Below are 15,750 nucleotides of genomic sequence, written 5' to 3' on the forward strand. Positions count from 1 at the left end.
CTTGAAGTGGCTGGAAGTGAAAAATTAAAGACTCCACTAAACTGTCCACTACAAATAGAGAACTTATGCGCAGGGAGTTTAAAAAGCTTAAATTACAGGGGTGAAGCTGGGGATAGTACTTCAGTAAATAAATTGGCAGTAGGGACTGGCGAAGACAATTAGCTGGAATAAAACATGACCGACTGGTTGGGAAAGGACAAAAGTGAATTTACTTTTTGAGGCAAGCAGGTCCATAATCTATAGAATATTCATGGATTGACAGCAGTAAGAGAGAGCGACACTGGCTTTAGCTGCAGTCTTGGCAGACACACCACTGATGCATTCATTAATTATTTAGACTTCTCTACTACCACACTGTGCATTAGTGACGTGGTGTACAGGAAGTGCACATGGCATTAAACTATGTGTGTGCGTGTGTGTGTGTGTGTGTGTGTGTGTGTGTGTGTGTGTGTGTCTGTCTGTGTGTTTTTACTCAAAAAAGCATCCACCCACAACTGTGTGTTGAACACAAAAAGCTGCAAATATACACAAGACCAAAAAGGTTTTACACACAAGGGACTTTTTCCACAAAAGCACACACCCACACACATAAAAGATAACATCAGGTTTATATAGTTAGCAGTTGACATTTGGACAAACAAGCGCAGGGGTTGATCACAGTCGAGTGAGAGTCGTTCTAGAAGGAGCGAAAGGTGGCTGACTCCGAACGAAGAGACACGAAACAGATGTAAATGATTAAGGTTAGAGATGACAGCAAATGCCACCGAAGTCAGAGACACCAGAAGGGTAAGAGTAAGAAACCAGAAAAGGGTGAGAGGAAGGAGAAGGTGAGAGGGAGAGAAGGAGGTGAGAGCAGAACAGATGGAGATAGAAAGAGACATTTAACATTTAAAACATGTGTAATTAGTCATAGAAGCTTTGTGTGTCACAGCAGATGACAGCGGGGGAGTATTAATAACAACATCAACATAAAGAGGCTAGATCCAACAAGTAAATTTACAAGTAACGCATCATGTGGCCCTGCAGCTCTATCCACATGGTAGTCATATCAACATAAAACAAAGAAACTACAAAATGAGAGAGAGGGGCGACAAAAGTAGAGCGACTTCCTGAGGGAACAGCAGAGACACAATGTAAGCTGATGTCACCAACTCGATCCTGGCTGGCAGAGACAGATGCCCAGAATCAGCAGCAGCCTCCGCCTCAGGTATACCCGCCCCTGCCTGCTGTGACATTACCTGCCTACCACCACATAATCATGATGAATCGCTCCGGGGCTTGCCGCCGACCGCCGACCGCTCACACCGCCAAACAATGAGTGGCAATGGCAAACATCTCCACACCAGGCAGGCTCTCTCTTCCCCTTTATCTTCCTTCGCTTTCTGTCAACGTGCTCTCATTCTTTTTCTTTGCTCTCCGGCTCCCCACACGGCTTCTTCTCTAGCCCTCCTCTTGTTGCCTAGCCTGATTCGTTTCTCTCTCTTTTGTAAGTCCAATGCATCTCTGTCCTCTATGCCTTCTTTCAACTTCAAGTGGGGAAAGACGGCTGAAGGTTCAATACATAGAAGGACACTGGAGGTAGCTTGTGCATGCATAGGACAGAGAGTATAATAACACCTAACCTGATGACATTTAAAATAAAAATCCTTTGAAGAAAAACTGTAGAAAATATGTAAATATAACAGGTGCATACTACAGACCAATAACCACTCAACCAATTAATAGAACAACAAACAAACCAAAAATAAAAGACAAATAAATTGCTACAGAGACCAAAAGCAAACAGAAATGATTGAAAAGGACATTTTTCACACTGATAGGGTCATTGTTAGACGTGGACATTTCCTTAATCCATTGCCCAATACTTGGATTGGAGCTATGAAACGTTTTTAGAGAAGGAATCATGATGATCCACCGATCAATCCATCCATTATCTATACAGCTTATCCATTCAGGGTCGAGTGGGGACTGGAGCCAAACCCAGCTGACATTGGACGATAGGCGGCGTACACCCTTGACTGGTTGCCAGTCCATCCCATGGCCAACATACAGAGACAAACAACCATCTACACCTACAATCAATTTAAAGTATCGAACCTACTTAAACCCAATGTACATGATTTTGGACTGTGGTAGGGAGCCAGAGTACCTGGAGGAACCTTCTTGCTGTGAGATAACCGTACTAACCATGACTCCGCAATTGTATGATTTCACCAAATAGACTATGTGGACAGGATATCAGTTAGATGGCAGATAATGCCGGCTGCAATGCGAAAGCCATGACAAAGTTTGTTAAACCATATTTTTTCTGTTGTGTAGGAAACAGTACACTTCACACTGCATGTGGTGTCCTGTCACTTTAGTTTGTTAATTTCAGTCTCATCTGTGTATTTTCTGTTTCCTGTTTTATTTTGTAGTATCTGTCCCTTGTGTGTGGTTTCTATCTTCACTTCCTTTCGGTGATTGTCTTCCCAGTCCTCATGTGTTTCACCTGTGGTTAATTGCTCCTGCCTTCCCTCTTGCGTCTATTTAAGCCTCTGTGTCCTCCAAGCCCTTTGTCGGGTTGTACTAGTTGTTTTCTCCCCACGTCGTGAGAAATGTTTTGTCTGCACCTGCTGTCTCGACCAGCTTCTCCTGCTTCCTCGTTCCTAGTTCTCCGTGCGCCTTGTCGCCAGTGTTACTTTTGTTAGTGTTCCTGTTTTTGTCTTATTTAAGACCTTTTTGGATATTAAATCCCCTTTTGTTACAACCTCTGCATCCTGGGTCAATCTCCTCCTTCAAACCTTAACAGAACAACCCAACCAAACTATGGACCCAGCAGAGGTTAGTTTTTTTAGTTTTCTTTCCTCAAACCCTTTTGAGGGAACCCGCCTGGCTTTTGGTGGACCCCGCAGCCTTCAACAGAGGTCTGCAGTTGGTGGCGGAGGTCGGAGCAGTAACCCCGCATCTTTAAGGCCAGCTCGCAGGCGCCACCCTCCAACCCCATCCGTAGTCCTGTACGCTGGAAGCGACGGGGTTTTTTGGGGACCCCGCAACCTCAAGGGGTTTCCTCTGGCTGATTGCGGACGTGAGAGAGGGGGGATCCACAGCCGAAGCCAATCCGTCAAGCAGCATGCTCACAGGGACCAGCCACCTCCAGTCCCGACTGGGTCGCAGTCCCCAGCTCCACGCCGGAGGCTCTCAGCTGATGTCACTCGTTCTCCGACGTCAGTGGTCCTCACAGTGGCGCCCGCTCCAGCACCTGCTTCGGTTCCAGCTCCACGCCGGAGGCTCTCAGCTGATGTCACTCGTTCTCCGACGTCAGTGGTCCTCACAGCGGCGTCCGCTCCAGCACCTGCTCCGGTCCCTGCTCAGCGCCGGAGGCTCCCAGCTGATGTCTCTCGTTCTCCGACGTCAGTGGTCTTCACAGCGGCGCCTACTCCAGCACCTGCTCCGGTCCCAGCCCCACGCCGGAGGCTTCCAGCTGATGTCTCTCTTTCTCTGGCGTCAGTGGTCCTCACAGCGGCGTCTGCTCCAGTATCGGCTCCAGTCCCTGCTCCGCGCCGGAGGCTCTCGGCTGACGACCTCTGTTTTTCGGCGTCGGAGATCCTCGCGGTGCCAGCTCCGCACCCTGCTCCCGTGCCTGCTCCGCGCCGGAGGCTCTCGGCTGACGTCCTCTGTGTTTCGGCGTCGGAGATCCTCGCGGTGCCAAATCCAGTTCTTGCCCCACGTCCAGGGTTGAGGCCGGAGCTCTTGCCCTCAGCTCCTGACTGGTCTTCGGTCCACCTGCCCGTGCAGCCCCCGTGCTGGGCTCCGGACCGCCCTTCCGAGCCTCCAAACTCTGTCCCTGAGTGGCCATGGCGCAGCCCTCCTGAGCCTCAGAACTCTGTCCCGGAGCGGCCAAGGCGCCGCCCTCCTGAGGAGCTCCCGTGCTTGGCTCCTGACCGGCCTCCAGGTCGTCAAGCAGAGCCCTTGAACTCTGTCCCTGAGCGGCCACGGCGCTGCCCCCACGAGCCTCAGAACTCTGTCCTTGTGCGGCCACGGCGCCGTCCTCCCGAGCCTCTGCGCTCAGCCCCGAAGCGGCCACGGAGTCGTCGGGTTGAGACTATGCACTTTGTCCCTGACCGGCCTCCGGGCCGTCCTCCTGAGGAGCCCCCGTGCTTCGTTCCTGTCCGGCCTCGGGGCCTTCCACCGGAGACATTGTGCCAGGTTCCGAAGCGGCCACGGAGCCGTCTGTCCGAGAACCTGGGCACGTCCCGGAGTCCCTCCTCCGGTTCCCCCCTCCTCCCTCCCGATTCAGTGCTCGTTATGGACCGTCTGGAATCCGGTCCTTGAGGGGGGGGGGGGTACTGTGGTGTCCTGTCACTTTAGTTTGTTAATTTCAGTCTCATCTGTGTATTTTCTGTTTCCTGTTTTATTTTGCTCCTGCCTTCCCTCTTGTGTCTATTTAAGCCTCTGTGTCCTCCAAGCCCTTTGTCGGGTTGTACTAGTTGTTTTCTCCCCACGTCGTGAGAAATGGTTTGTCTGCACCTGCTGTCTCGACCAGCTTCTCCTGCTTCCTCGTTCCTAGTTCTCCGTGCGCCTTGTCGCCAGTGTTACTTTTGTTAGTGTTCCTGTTTTTGTCTTATTTAAGACCTTTTTGGATATTAAATCCCCTTTTGTTACAACCTCTGCATCCTGGGTCCATCTCCTCCTTCAAACCTTAACACTGCAGTGGCTTCCTAGTTAAACTATAATTCACAGAACACATTTGTTGAATTTCATAGCGTCAAGTCATCTCACCAGAGTATGTGGGGGTCGAGGTCAACACAGGGTTGGGGGGATTGATATATTAGGAGTATTATAGATATATAGTACTTCCACAGTATCATAAGCTAGAAGCCTGTGGAGGGCATTTTCAGAATTTAATACGAAAGCCAGGCCATATTACTCTCGGCAGTTTGTTTTAATCTAACACAGGGATCGGGGTGGGAAAGAAAACATTGTTTATCATCACTTTTCCTCGAAAATCAATATCTGACAACAGGGATGAATTACATATTCTGCAATAACAAAGAGGGTAGCATCAGCGCCTCATATGTTTTGAAATCACCTCATTCCTCAAAGTAATGCCGAACTAAAAGGAAGAGAGTATAAAAGCTATAAAAGCGGCTAAAGTCCGAGATGGTGATCCGCTGTCACCGATTCTCAAGCAATTACCGGAGCTCCCCTTCACTTTGTCCCTGCAGGCTACTGTCTTTATAAAGAAATGATGCTTGAGAGGCTAACAGCACCTTGTGTGGTAAACAGTGCAGCTCTTTAATATTTGATGGCGTCTCGGCCTAGTTGCTGCCGATGTGAGCAGTCGTACAGTAACAGTCTACCATGTGGGAAGACAGAGGGAGGAGAGACAAAGGTCAGGGGCTAACAAGACGAATAAGCTGGACATCCTCCCCCTGATTTGTCTCATCTGCAAGCGTCTGTCTGCTCCCCCTCGTGGAGCTGCCATCTTGGACAACTCCACTCACAGCTGATCCCCATTACTGAGGAGGACAGCTGCCTTGTTACAGAGGCTGAGGAGACGCTAAGTGAAAGTGTACGCGTGTGTCTGTTTAATTGTGCATGAGGGAAGGAAAGAGGGAGGTAAGTGCAAGGGCCATGGGGGAAAGGGTAGCTGTGGGAGACGAGGTATGAAGGAGGCCTGAGAAACAGGCTCGTTTTCCGATGAAGACAAACAGTCACTACGAGCTTAACTTGCATAGGTTGGGGCCGTCACGGCTGCTAACAGGAGCACTCTTCTTTCTGATGACGGCTGAGAAACATTTTCCGGCCAACTACTAATAACATATAATGGGAGAGTGGTCACACAGAGGAAGGAGCAGAGGGGAGAGGACTGATGGTGTCTTTTAATGCTAATACATCCCAAACCAATACATCAGCAGGGTTATCAGAGCTGTCTCATTCACTTCCATTCATGTTATTTCATCTGTGATCCTCTTGCCCTTATTTCTCTCCCTCTCTGCTCTCAACTGCCTCTAGGGATGTCAAGTTTTTCAAATAAAAGCGTTTCAGTTTTCTCAGACGAAACACCTGTTTCCCGTGACAGGAAATGAAGTGAAATCATCGGTTCAAACCCACTATAATCCAAACATATCATGGTGAGTAATAACTGATATTCGGCTCAATGTAACAGGCGTATAAATGACACACATGTATCATTGTAATGTGCTGCTGTTCGACCCATTGCTGTATAAATGTCTGACATATTTCAGACGATGTTGCCAGTGGATCGCATAAACGGTCAAATGAAACCTTTTGACGGTATGGTAGAATTTACTCTTCCAATAATCTGGAGTGGAAAAACATATTCCAGACGGTAGTATTCTGGTCTTAGTAAAGGCGGATGTGAAGTATGTTGCAGGAACAAGGAGGCTGACGGTTTCAACAATCCAAATTAAATATTACACAATATTACACACCTCTCTGATGTGCCTTGTGTGGTGGTGGAATACTAAATGCATTGTCTGCTTGTGAATGTAATTACAAAGGAAAGGTGCCACAGAGAAGTGTGAAGTGAGAAATCTACACACAAATCCTTGGCTTTTCAATTCAAATTAAGCAGTTCAATGGTGGGTTAATTGTGACGGGTACGTCCTTACTTTAGATACTTATCTGGCTTTTTGTTTGCAATGTCTGTGATGTGACTGCCGTCTCCTCTTTTGAAAACAATGCAGCAAAGTGTGTTTCAGACACACTCAGACGGGGAGTCATTTTACTGTCTCACACTGTCCTCTCCCCCCATCTAGCAAAACACTTTGAGAGAATAAATAATGGTTATTTCTCTACATTTAGCCTCTATAAGATATAATATCTACCCTGCCGTAGTATGCTCCTCCAACCAGGGCAGTGTCAGTCTATGTACACTAGTTTTTCAGACTCATTCCCGACTTTGACCACCACAATCTAATCAGTTAATCTTTGAGTCCAGGTGACAACCGTTCAAAAACTGAAGAAATTCCCTGAAAGGTAGACTTGAGATAGCATGTTCAAGAGGTCAACAACATGTTTTATGAGCCTATCATGACCTTGACCTTTAACCATCCAAATCGAATCAGGTAGTCTGTGAGTCTAATTGAACATCAGTGTGTGTAAATAAATATATATATATGCATAAAAAGAGTAATTAGGAGAGCCTGTGACAATGTGCCATCAAACACAGCACACCAGAATCTCACATAATCAATAACAAGGCCGAGTCAGTCTTATTTGAGCCAAATGAAAGAAACGGCTAAAGACCAAGTATCTTATTATGAATAAAGTTTTACTTAGATCAGTTACTACAAATACACACAAACACATACTCTATGCCCTTACTATACAAAAGCATGTGAACAATGTCTGCTGTTATCTGCACATAACACAATCTTCTCACTTTTCCAGCCACCTTCTAAGAGGAAGTATCACCTCAGACAACAAAGCCATTGTCACACGTGTGTATAAAACTATTGTGAGATTTTATATCACAATGCACAAAGGCCCGGAGGAGCTGCCGAGGATACAAAGGGATTTTTCATTTTGTGTTTCTAATGATGGATGTCAATCGATTAATGATAATGACCTGAGGAAAGAAATACCTGGGTAAGCACCATTATCAGACCACAACCACAATGCTGAACCTGCAGAAAGACGAATAGGATTTTACATTTTGCTGACAAAGAACCGAGCAATAATAGCAAAAAAGCTGCGGACGGAGAATAAAATAAACAAAAAGAAAATTCATTACACCCGAGTAAGTACAAATTAAAAATCATCTGTTGTGACTTGGACTTGATGGAAAATGGTGGGTGGTAAAATACTGCTCATTCCTTAGGTCATGAAAATAAAGAGAAGTAGGAGGAGAGAAGAGAGAGCGACTTAAGCAGCTCTTTGTGGAGAAAAGAGTTTTGAAGATCCTATTAGCATATAATAAGAATGTATAGAGGAGGAGGAGCAAATGTAGTAGAGGGCAACAAACCATTCATCAAAAACACTGCAGATGGTGAAGCTGGAGAGTAAATAACAAAACGGAAATAGAGCTTTCGCTAAGACGCATTTAAATGTATGGATCAGGGAATCAGGCAGTGGAATAGACGACTAACAATTTGCTTCACATGGAACAACAATGTAAAGGGCCTCATTAGCCTGAAGGAACCGGGTCAGCTTCTGTTGAAACACACAAGAAATTATACTTTGAATGTATGAAATAAATAAGGTGATTAATTGACTTTCTTCAGTCCACTTAAGTGCCCATCACACTTCCTGTTAAAGTAACTGGTGACTCGGAGAAGTCAATATTTGCGCTGGTGTAAAACCACAGCAGGTTTTGATTTGCTCAGTACTGAGAGGATAAATGAGATTGAGTCCTGGAGTAGAGGCCTTTTTCACAGCTCACATTAAAATCCCATGTGTTACAGATAACTGCACTTTTCTCGTTACAGCATTTATTAAATTTATTAGCCCATTTCAGTGTTAATTCATTAAGCACATCAGACCCATGTTGTTGTGCTTTAAAGAGCTTTAATGTATTTTTTTTTTACTACGCCATCAAGGTTTTCAGAGACAGATCTGCTTTCTTCTTAGGCAAGAAAAAAATCTAATCTACCGTTCATTTGCTACCAATAAAAAATTACTTTTCAACATCACATTATAAATGTAATCTAAGCCCAAGAAGCATGAAGCTGAAACTAATAAGCAGGTGAAGGTGTTGGTACATAAACCGCCAAGATGATTTTGCTCACAACACAACATACAAATGTGAAACAGACAAACACAACAGTTGGATGGGGCAAAGTAGCTTCAAAACACAGTTGTACTTTGTAACTACATAATTTAAATGATTTATTAATTCACCAGAAGAGGATGCATTGCAGAGTAAGGAAAGCAAAGGGATAGAGAGCAGAAGAAAGGGGGGGGGGCGTGAAAGAGCTGAATAAATTGTGTCTGTAGTGAGGTGAGGTTCAAAACTGGCAGCTTTACAAAGGAAGTAGAAGATGGAAATACAGAAGTGATCTGAGAGGTGAAACAGGGAAATGCGCACTGAAATGACAAACACACACATTCACATCTATACTTTAAATCTAAAGTGCTGCTGCCACGAGGGGAGAAGAATAGAAAGACAGAGTCAAAAGGCACAGACAGAGAAAGGTAGGGTGATAAAGAGAGAATCATAAGAAGAAACAGAAAGACTGACGGAGAGAAACAGAGATAACTCCACTGACTGATGACTCATGAAAATAAAAACCTTTCTTCTTGCTCTTTCCCTCCCCGCTGAGACGTCTTTCTTCCTGAGCAGCCAATTCAATTTCAGGTACAGCAGGTGCACCAGTCTCTACATGCATGCAGATGTTGCACCCGTGAATCACATCAGGATGAAGATATTTTAAGAAAAAGGAGGGCAGGTATTACTGTGAGGGAATAAAGGAAAATGAACAGTGATTTGGCTGCACTGTTATTCTCTGCGTGTATTTGCCAACAACAATAGTATTGTACCAAAATCTCAGTATACCTCAAAAACGCAGTCTCTAAATAATCACATTAAACCATTCAGCAGAATTACATAAGCTATCAAATTGGCTTATATAATAAAGTCTTAGTCATTGTTAATTCTAATAAAACAGAAAGGTATTAAAACTCACTCTCTAATCTGAATTTCTATGTATATTTTGTACGTAACAATAAATCCATTACAAACCAATTTAAAAGGTATGTGTATGCACATATATTTACAATGTAACTTGATCCTGCATTTTCATTTTCACTAACCAATATGTGAATATTTACCATTACTATGGCATCAAGTGACAACTGACATTAACTATATATGTGCTAGTTTAGCTTAATCTTCCAAAGTACAATAGAATTCAGCTACGTTATCAATCATAGCATCAACAACTAGAATGGCACTCCGGGGAGCCCGTACCTTTACCAAGGCCATAAATTCAAGTTCTTATCAAATAAATATATAAAATAAAAAAAGGAAATGGCCTGATTACCTAAATGATTAATGTTATAGTTCATGGATCAATTCTTTAATCCGTATAAAGATTTAAATTCTTTACTGGCCACCCCTCAAACCAAACCTGCTGTTAACAATTAAACTAACAAAATCATTAGAGCCCAAACCCTCCGCCACATTTAGATGCACGAGATACAGATTTTTATTTGGATCTGCACCAAATTCCACATAATCATAAATATCAGTCCCCTAAACATGTCTGATCATCATCAAGATCCATGAATTATTCTCTGAGAAATCAATGAAAATACTGCAAAACGTCCTCTCGCCTAATGTTACAGAAAGTGAAAATAATTCCTGGATCAAAACCTAAACTAGGTCATGTCCCATTGCTCGACAAAACTTTTATGTAAATCGGTTGAGTAGTTTTTGCGTAATTCTGCTTATTAGGAAACAACCAAACAAAAGGTGAAAACAAAGCCAACTAAGTGGACGATAATGAACAGTGATTTTTACTTCAGTGGCTTAATCTCTGGTTGTAACTGAAAACTGCAAACTGAAGACTGTCGGGCATGGATGGCTTGTACAGCCACATATGGGTATCTGTCAAACTTCAAAATAAAGTACATATACTAAAGACAAAAGGACATGTGTGTAGCTACATGTGAGTGGGTAAATAAACTAATATGTTCTATATACCACACAGATATGACTGCAAACCACACAAACTGACTTTACCATTTGCTCCACACACACACAGCTCAGTCTCCTCTCAAGGTATTCTTTTGTTGTCTTCAAATTTTTTTATATTTCAGTCACCGTTCAAGTCGCCTTGTAGGCAAAGTATTAAAGGGTTGAAAGAATTTCCTTTGGCATGACTTTCCACAGCACTGGAGATGTTACAATTTGTATTACACATTGTAGCCCACCTCTCCAATATTTACCTAACCATGCGGTTGTAAAACATCTCCGGAATCATATTTCGCGATGGGAAATACATGACTCTTTCATGGTTTCTACGGGGGAGAAGCAGAAGTCATGAAAAAATCAAATATAAAGCCACTTCAAAGCATTAAAGTGAGGCTTTGGACTGATTATGCAATAGACCCACACAGGACAACTTGAAAGGAAGATGAAGGAGATGACTCAATCCAGTTCGGGATAACATGAAAAGAGCTTTGTGTGCGTGTGTGCGTGTGTGTCCTATATTACATTCGGTCGAAGTTGAACACACACCTCAATGTTAACACCTTTTATTAGTTGGGAAAATACACAGCAAGCTAATAAGTTTGTATTGGACTTATAATTAAAACAGTGCGCAGTGGTGTATGTCTTCATAACTGGAGGCTTTATCATGAGTCACAACAGAATGCCGTCTATTGTTTAATAAAGGATTGCCAGGCCTGTGTGCATAGAGACAAAAGATAACACTTCAATGCCACCAGCTCATGGGACACAGCTGAAGCACAGTGCCTCAGCTCAGTCTGTAAGACGCTGTTGAATAGCTACTCAGCCAAACTCTGACCAAAGACGAACCATGTTGAAACTGGTACCCTGCTTTCATGAAGACTAGAGAAAATGATATCCCATTTCGAGAGAAGATTTTAGACAAAACCTCCGAAGAGAAGGCATTGAACCTCCTCCTTCTTTCAAGTCTCTCTTGAAAGATAAGGTCTCGGTGCAGCGAATTCAATTATCTGAAATTCAAACCCCAATTCTTAACTTTTGAATCGCCTAACCTACCATCATAACAAGTCTTCTTTAAGCAGTTTAAGAGAAAGGCACTGTGAGGAGCTATACCACATAATTGATCTACCTCAGATATGTGAAATATATCTGTTTTGTTAGAAGTTGTTGCTGCCTTTCGTCTTTGTTTAGCCTTTTTATGCGAGTTTGCACATAATTCATGTAGCATCAGGATTTAAATTGACATGCTTGCTTAAAAAAGGGGGGGGGACAATTCTTTCTGTTTTGCGCAGCTATGTTTCTACTGTCAGGTCAGCAAGCATGGATAAACAAATAGGTTGCTGCTAAGGTTGTTCATCTCATGTCATGTTATCCCTTTGATATTTTAGTTTGTCTTTCTGAAACGTACACTGAAGTCTACAACTGTAGTTTTATAGTTCAAGTTTGTCCAATGATGTTAAAAGGAAATGTAACAGTAAATCAGCTTCTAATTGTCCTGGATTTTCCCCTAGCGCGCCCTAGTTAGCCAGTAGGTCACTGACACTATGGTGAATGTTTTCAGCGGTTTTCTATCTATATTAAGATCTTGGTTCATTGTGAATTCATCGTAACGACAAACACACAATGCAGTGGTGTACTGCGGCCCCTCACTGAGATTTGTCCACATTATGAGAGTGTGTGTGTGCCGTCCTTATTCCAGGACTGGGCTGACTGGTCAATCACATCACAACCAAGTTAGTTAATGCCCATTAGACTCTAGACATAGTAAACATTTTTACAGAACTGAACTGCAACACATCTGTTGTTGCAGTTGACACTTAACTGAATTAAGTGTGGGATCCAGATGTATTCCTAAGCGTCACTGACTAACCCATGCACCAGTGTTGTGATGCTGCAGGGACAGACAGGGTTTGGGGAAAGTGTGTCTACATCCCTTTCTTGCCGTCCAACTTTGTGTGTTTTTAAATCTCATGATGAGCAAAATCCGGTCATTAAAAGAAAAGGAAAGTAAAAGGGTGCTGGTGTACTAATTATCCCGAATCCACATGCACTTTCATGCCTCTCTACCTCTCCCATTACCTTTTCTCCTCTCTCTGTCTCCATCTCCTCTACAGCCCCACCCTGCTCATTTTCCGACGAGCCGCCACCTGGCAGAGCTTCAAGGGGAAAATGTGTGTGTCTTTATAAAGAACTAAGTGTTTAAAGGGTTAGTTTTACAGCGTAAGAGTGTTCAAGTGTCTGTGAATGTGTGGAACGCTTTAGTGAGAGAACAGTGTCTCTCAGAGTTGAGCACTGCATGCAATGTTTATCCACCACATATTGAGCAGCGCTGACCAGAGAGCCCCATCGGGCCCATTGGACCAGCTGGTGTGATAGTGGCACAGACACAGCTCTAAACATAAACACCTCTCTCTCACACTCACAACACACACACACTCACAACACACGCACTAATTCTCTCCTCACCACACATACATCATCCGATGGCAGTCCTTCCATTTTCAGTCCTCTCCTCCACCTTACGCCTCATCAGACATATTATAATTAGCTGTGCTGAGTAATTAACATCCAAATTAGGACATTAATTTGCATATCTGCCCTCATTTGCATACACTTCTCGCAGCAGACGGACCTGACATTCCTCCACACACGAATAAATGCCAAGCACAAGGGTAATAATCAGTCTTCCTCGAAACACAGCTCCTGCACACGTGGGTTTCTCAAACAGTGAACATGATGCATATCTTCTCCTTTGCAAACCACCATGTACAATGGCAGAGACATCTCACAAAAGTGCATTAAAAGAAAACACAAATGCAAAAAGCCATAAAACAAATGCAAAATTGACAGCACAACTACAATAGTCACACAACAGAGACATAACCACAACAGATCTAAGCATCAATGCATGTTTACTGAAACATTTGTGAGGAACACATACGTTTTTACTTTTACTGTAACACCTCAAATAGACAAGGCAACTGGATTTCTGGGTTTTTCACAACACGGCTCACTTGACCGCAGCAAGTAACTCCTGTTTCAGTCTCAACATCTGCTGACACTCACTTCCGTTGTGGTTGTGTTTCCGTCATGGCGCTTTTGTAGTTGTGTTGTAGCTTTTGCTGTTGTGTCATGGCTTTTGTGGTTGTTATTTTCCTCGATGGGCTTCTGTTAGAGCAGGGGTAAGAGGCAGAGAAAAACTGGGAGGGAGGGAACATTACTGGGATGAAGAAGAGAGTCGGTAATAGAGGGATCCAGGATGGAATAAGAATGTGACACTCCAGATGAGACAAGGCAAAGTAAGACACACGAAGACTGTCTCACCGTTTATACGTCTCACTTAAGCTCATAAAACTCTGGAATTGAATCGACAGCTATGAAAAGAGAAGGAGAGAGCCCTGGAAATCAGACTAGGAGGTGTTCAGGCTCGAAGAAAAAAAAGGAGTGAAAAGAGGGAGAGTGACGAAACACTTCTCTCCCTCTGTGACATTTGGCCTCTGAATGGCATCAGCTCAACAGAGCGGAGCAGCTGAGAGTGATGCTGAGTCAAAGCAAGAAAGACAGAAAAAACACAAGTGAGAAAGCAGAGGAAAGAAAGAGAATAGGACGGCATGAATGACAGTAAAGACGGGGGAAAAAAGGAAAAAGCACAAGAGGACGGGGGAGAGCAGTTCCCGGCAGACATTGTTTCACCAGTCATTGCACAGAAGAGGAAAGGCTGAGTTATGCTTCAGAGTTCCACATTGCTTTCACGATTTATGTTCCGGCGAGGATAATGCAGCTAGACGGCTCTGTTGAAAAGACAACCATAAATCTGATCTTGTTTTCGATTTTTTTTCTTTTTTCTTTTTCTGTTCTTTCTTTTTGGACGCCCCTCATATCCTCTCAGTCTGTTTTCTCTGGCAATCATCTGCTCTGCTCTATTCCCCGACTTCTTATGTAAAGGTATTCAGCGGTAAAGCCTTTGTCTCATGTATATACTGTATTGTGCTGAGCTTGTAGAGCTCACAAAATGGAAAACCTCCACACACACAAATAAACCGCTCTCTGGGTCCATCTGACATCCAGTCAGCACCGAGGCCTTGATCGTATCCTTTAACATTAAGAGGAAATGGCTTTACATAACAATACCAGGTCATCTCTGTTTTGAAAAGCCAATATTGATTTTTTCTTTTGACTGAGTTGAAGCCAATCTAGCCATTTCATAATATGACCAGATTGTAGATCCTCTGCACTGCCTAGCCAATAACAGATGTAGACATTCTGTACAAATATTGTATATGTCAATCAAAGCTGAGTCCAATCTTTACATTCTTCTTTGAAAACTGAGTGAGCTAGAGTGGCCTTGCTTCTGGCTCCTGGCCACATGGAGGTCTTTTATAAACAGACAGATAATTTTTTTCGGTTGAATCTAGACAGCAGGTCGGTCCAGCACTTTGACTACAAAAACCCAATGAATATCAGAGGAAATCACCATAGATTGTGTATGAAAAGGAAGACACGTCTCCAATTCTTCCTAAAGCCAAAATATCCAGGATACATACCGCCATTTTGCGCAGTCGAGGCCACTCTGTGCAGTAATAATCGGGGAATGAGGCAGCGGTAGGAAGGTCGCGCCGATCCAACTGTGAGTCACTCTCTGACATCATCATGACAGTTCACCCCATTTATAATGGCATCAAGTAATTAAAAACAAACTTATCTTTAAAATAACACTTGAACAAACATCAGTGTGATAAGAACTACCTAGAGTGACAAAAATATCTCGGAGAGAGAGATATGTGAAGATATCACGGGGTGAGGATTTGAATACAGCACCCTGACAATGGCTGCCCTCCCTGAGCACTAATCGATTATCATAACCAGAAATCATCTTCAGATCGCTGGCCAACCGGCCAATCATGACCAGCAACTTACCGCTGAAGCCCTCGATTAATGTTGAGTTAATGGTGTTAATCATTTCAAAAGCAGCGGGGGCCATGTAAGGATTCTTCCGCTGCTGCTTGCCATTTGTGGGAACTGTTGGGTTTCTCTATAATATTATGGGGTTTCTACCCTTTTAGGTCTTTAAAATACTTGTATTTGAATTCTTAGTGTGTTAAATAAGTTAA

The 15,750-nt window shown here is 43.5% G+C and overlaps 1 protein-coding gene across 1 annotated transcript in view; it reads right to left on the bottom strand.

The window, feature by feature from the left end:
- The window catches only part of clstn2a (calsyntenin 2a), a 130,114-nt gene that overhangs the window by 113,619 nt on the left and 745 nt on the right, over positions 1-15,750 (bottom strand). The gene's annotated exons all lie outside the window — the stretch shown is intronic.

This window comes from Platichthys flesus, chromosome 14 (assembly GCF_949316205.1).
Source record: "Platichthys flesus chromosome 14, fPlaFle2.1, whole genome shotgun sequence".
NCBI lineage: Eukaryota > Metazoa > Chordata > Actinopteri > Pleuronectiformes > Pleuronectidae > Platichthys > Platichthys flesus.